Genomic DNA, 6,000 nt, shown 5'->3' on the forward strand with positions numbered 1-6,000 from the left:
TAATTTGTTATTAATTAATACAAGACAATTAATATAAGGTGTATTGTAAACATTACTAAATGTTAATATAAACTCGTATGATTGATAACTAGTATTAATTAAGGTAAACTTTTAGTTAGAATAAATGCAACAACTAAAACAGAGAATAATAAACAAAAAACATTTTAGAATTTCAAAAAGTTTAATTTTTTATTAAGTGTGTGAAAGTTAACATGTATAAGATTTGAAACTGGCGAAACATCAAGCAAAAGTTTGTTTACTGAAAACTCAACTTAGAATTTCAACTCTCTGACAATCAAACCACAAACAATCAACTTCCACAAAAGTAGAGTGTTACACTAAAAAGACAAAATTTAATCAATCAACTGTACAGATTCACACCCAGATCTCAGCAAGTTTGACACTAATTTTGAACGTTGAACTTTCTTCGAACTTACAAGTTGTTGATGATTTCTCGTTTTCAATCTTTTTAGTTGTCTTCACTTAAAAATTTCACTTTAAAGAAACAGATTCAGTTAAGTTCGGCCGGATAAACGAATTAATTTTAGTAATAGGAAGGAAACCTTTTTTTTGGTTTTATAAATTCAAGTGAAATAAAACTAACATAAAATAAATTATATGAACAGATTTCTCTAATCTTTCTTTTTCTCTAGTTCAAGAAATTGTTTGAAGTTTATCAAACTTCAAAAAAAAATGTTCTGTTGTTAAACTCTTTTAGTTATTATTTTCCTACTGGTTTTTAAAATTACTTATCTAAATCTTTGAAAAGAAAAAAACCTGACAATGAACAAAATCAAATGTTTTTTAGAGAAGTGTATTTAGTTCTACGAAAAGTTTTCTTTTAGAAGGAATACAAAGTTTACAGTAAGTATATACATCCATATATTGATTTTTGCACAGGAAAATAGTAAACTATTATTTTTATTGAATTTTTGCAATGCTAAAAACTTAAACTTTTTTTTTATTATCTTGAGTTTGAATAAATATACAAATGTAGTTTAATTTCAAAGACTTCCTAATTTAAAGTCCTTAATAATTGCTGTTGTATACATTTATAGAAAGTTAACGCATTTTCAATATGTTAGTCTATTTTGTTTTGAAAAACACAACTATTATGTTATTTTAAGAGAATATTACAATTAAGCAAATTGTTATAAAATTATAAAATATCCACGGTAAAAGGTTAAATAAAATTATGAGTTTATTTACTTCTACCCACACAGTCTAAATTAAGTAGGTGAGTTTTCTTTAAAATAAATTTCAAAGTTACATAAGTCAAAAAATTAACAATAGGCCTTTTTATTTATGTTTTGTACTATTTAACGTTTAATAAAACGTTAGGTTATTAGAAACATAGTACTAAGTTTAAAACTTTTCTACTACATTTTCTAAAATTACATGCAAGTACTATACAATCTTACAATGTAAATTCAGTTATCCGTGGTCAACGCAAAATCTAACAACTATTTTTATTAGTTCCCATTTTTATATTACTGAAACTTTTATTTGAAAAAATGCAAAGTTGTTTTACGAAAAATAATAAAAATTTTAAGTAAGCTAAGACACAAAACAATTAAATTGAAACAACAAATTGTGGAGCCTTTTAATGTTAACTATCAATTAAAGCTAAAAGTGTTGTTCGAATCAAAAGCAAGAATATTTAATAAATAACTTAAGAAAATTTAAAACAGAAAACAACTTAAAACATTAAAATTTTTGTTTCGATGTGTGTAAAAGTAAATAATTAAAAGAAACATCTGGAAAAACACCAAACACAAGTTTGTTTACTAAAAACTTGATTGATTGTTTGACTTTCGAACAAGAATCAAACAACAAACAATCAACTTCCACTGAAGTGTTGTGTTACACAAAAATAACAGTTTTTACTCGATCAACTACTCAGATAAACACCTAACTCGAAAAAAAACCGACACTAATTTTGATTGTTGAACTTTGTTCGAACTTGCAAATTGTCGAAAATTTTATTTATTATTTCCTTTGTGTAAGTCCCTTCTCGGTTGAATTAACTCAAAAAACTTACCTCAAAGAAACGGATGTGCAGTTAAGTTGGCCGGATAAACGAATTTACTTTTAGTAAGTAAGATTGAAAGCATGTATTTTGTTTGTTTTATAAACGAAAGTAAAATCAAACAAACATAACAGTAAGTAAGTTTTCTTTTAAAAATTCTTTGAAGTTAAATTTAACAAATTGAGACTGTGATTTCTTGAATTGTTTGGAGCTAATAGTTTTTAAAATATTATTTTTTTTTACATTTTGGAGTTTCAAAAAGTTTAACCTTTTGTTCTAAAAGTTACAAGAAAAAGTTAGCTTTGTTTATAACAATTGTCTTTTTAAAGGTTTTATTACGTCACATTGTCATTGAAGTTCGATTGTTAAGTATCATTGTATTAATTGTTTTGAGCTAGTTCTGTCAATTGATTTGCTAATTAGGGAAGACCAAATGAAAAAACAATGCTTACTTATAATTTTAAGATAAACCATTTCTCTAATAACTTATTAAGACAATGACAAATTTATAATTGTAATTTTTCGAAGAATAAGTTTCAATAATCATAAATCACATAGCAAATTGTACTTGTAAGTAAAGTTTATTTCAGATAAACTCAGAGTTAGATGTGTTTTTACACTTAAAACAATTAGAAAGACTTAATTAAGTTGGTCACTACTATCTGGTTAAAGATTTCCTGCTAAGTACTTTGTAAAGAGCTGTAGTTAGTTTTACAAAAGTCGTAATTTTATTAACAAGTTGGTTAAAAGACTACAATTTGTTTTTTTTATAACTTTCCACTAAGCTAAAGTTTTTTGTTAAGTTTTGTTTACTTAAAACATGTACAACAAAAAATGACGTCAAAAGAGGTTGTTATCTTACCAACAAACAAATTTACAAATGTAAAAATCATCAAAATTCACGATATTTGTCGATATATTTCGTGAGAATACTTACATTAGCATATAAACGTGCTCGATTTTTACATGAAATTGTAATTTAAATGTAACTTTCTTACATACTAATATAATTTGATTATATGTCTGTTATTTGTTTTTAACTTATTTCACATATAAATGTTTCGAAATAGAAACTGAAAACATGTTTGTTTAATTATTTATATAATTAACAAACTATTGTTATACGTATAATGCACGTAAATACTTATATTTCATACCTCATTTAGTTAATAGGTTTTTATTACAACTTTTAAAAACTAAGTCAAAACTAATGTACACAAACAAAGTTACTCTTATTTACATATGGGAACTAAAGTTTGAATAAGAATTTTGTAGAAGTTTGAGTGTAAAGTTTTAAATTATACCAAATGGATCGTGAAACGGTACTTTGAGCAAATTTTCCATTTGAAATCGATGATAATTACTGTGACGTAACAACGTCTTCTTAAACTTGCACTGACGTCACTTATTTTCATTCTAGTATCAGCCAAGATCAATATTTGTACCTTGACATTTAATTTCTTTTTTCATGTGATTAAAAATGTCTTAGTTTTTGTTTGTGATTTAATAAAAGTTCAATATTGTAAAAAATAAAACTTAGTGACTTATTATTGACTTTATTTACAAAAGCCTCGTTTTATAAGTGTTTTAGTATTCTTTCAAAGTTACATGTTTTTTTAAAATATAATGTTGTTATATTATCTAATTACTGGGTTACTGTTTGTAGAATGTAAACTGTATAAATATTCTAGTATCATGACCAACAAAGTCAAACTAATTGATAAATTAATTCAAACTAATTGATTGAGTTTTGTTTTGTTGATCGTATGTAAAATACCAAGTAGATTTATTTGTAAACTTATGATAAGAGCCGTAGTAAATTATGAACTATTAAAACGTTTTTTTATAATTTTATCAAATGTCTGTTTAAAGTTTATCTATTACATAAATATGACAAATCTCAGTAACTAGCCTAGCTGTAAATATGTTTGATCATTTATATATATATATTAATCTATAGTATATATACTTATTTACTAAATTGAATATGGTTAACTTTAGTGAGAATTTAAAAATATTGTTTGAAATTGTTCAATTTACGACTTTATGAGCTTAAATTGGTAAAACTTGTTTTACGGTGAAACCAAATAACTTAAATAAGCTAACTCTGATATAGTATATTTCTTATCAAATTTATTAGTAAACTTTTCTAAATAACTGATAATTTATCAAAAACTTTTTTTTCCAATAAAAACAAGCATAACTTTTCAAAGTAAGCTGAGAATCTTTGTTTTATTATTTCTACTTTTATGAACGATCTTGATGTTGTATAAACAAAATAAAAATTTATTTTTAAAGAATTTTTAGGGTTGTAGTTATTTTGAAGTTTCTTCGTGATTCCATCTTTGCATTTGGAATTAAGGAAGTTTTAAAAAAATTACTAAACTCTTAACAAGCAAATTTTTAAAACTCACAGACTCAGTGCGTCATAAAGAGCAGTAATTTATTTTAACACCTGAAATTTATCAATATCAAAAAAGGACTGGTGTCTTTTCTACTTTTATTACCTAAAGAGCAAATAAGGACACTTAAAATGAGGGAAAAATAACAAAGAGCTATTTTTACATTAATATTTCTCATGACTACTAAGTTTTTGGAACTTTATTAAAATTGTCTAAAGTGAAGTTATTTTTTACTAGCAGCTAACTTTTTTTAGTTGTTTTATTTGCAATTATTTTTTACTATCACAAGTTTATTAACAAAAAACAATGAAATAAACAATGAATTTATTTAATTTGTTAGAAACTTTTTTTGACATCGTTTTGTAGGCTTAATTTTAATAGGAAGTAAACAATTGAAATTTATGTAATTTAACTCAAAGAGTAATTAGGTAGAAAAATATTTTTTATCAGCTGCAAATATCCCCTTAGTATTAACTCACAACCACTTGAATATTTTAAAAGGGAAGTTTATGAAAAGATTAGTTCAAAGCTCTTCAGAAATAAAACATATGAAACATTTTATCGGCACAAAGTACGGAAATTAATAATTAGTTGTTTTTGTTTCATTAATGCTTGAAAATATGCTCTTGAAACTATTTGTCGTTGTTGATAGTAACGGATACGTAGATATTGGATTGAAATGGTTAGTAGCCAATTCTTTGAATGCCATGCTCAGAAGTCCTTAAAGCGACTGATTTTAAAAGTTGTGAAAAGAGAGTGTGAGAATTTTGTTTCGATTTTAAATGTTTTGTTGTTATGACGTAACAATTGATATGTTGTAACAACTAATTTGACGTAGCATATACATTATAATATAGCAGTTAATAATTGGATAGAAGCTTCTTTTAATTTTTTTATTTTTGATAAGGATTTAAAATAACTATACGTGGGTAACTGTAATTTTTTGCTAAAATCCTTTTTTAATTTAATCCCGAGCCAAAAACTAGAAAAATAACTGTAAAAAAAAGCTGCTGTTAATTATTTGATTCTCTGAATAAGAAATAAGTTTTGTGTTTGGAGTTTTCTAATTAAGTAAAAATTTTAAAGTGTTTCATTGATACTATGTATTTTAAAGTATCTTGACAAATCAAATATAAAAGCATTTATTAAAAAAAAATCATTTTAGGGAAACAATTTATTTTAATAAAAATCCTTACCCTTTACAAGCTTTATAAGGTAAAAAAAATCGCAAATAAATTTTAAAGCAGTTTTTCTTGGGGGTTTACTAACAAATTTAAAAAAAAAAGTAATCATTATGTTTTGCTGATTATTTTTACTTTTATGTTAACAGTCTTATAAAAGTAAAAGCTAAAGCAACTAATAAATTCGATAATATTTAAAGACTAAATCTACATAAACATAGTTAACATAAAATTAAGTCAAACTTTAATTTGTTAATACATTTTAATCTATTTTCGCATTAACTGCAAACTTGTTTTTACTCATTTAAATATTTTGACCAAAAGTTCAGTTTTTATAATTAAAAAAATCTACATAGCTTTACAACTCAGCTTCGTTTAACTTTTTGTT

Source organism: Thalia democratica, chromosome 5 (genome assembly GCF_965202585.1).
Source record: "Thalia democratica chromosome 5, ktThaDemo2.hap1.1, whole genome shotgun sequence".
Lineage (NCBI taxonomy): Eukaryota > Metazoa > Chordata > Thaliacea > Salpida > Salpidae > Thalia > Thalia democratica.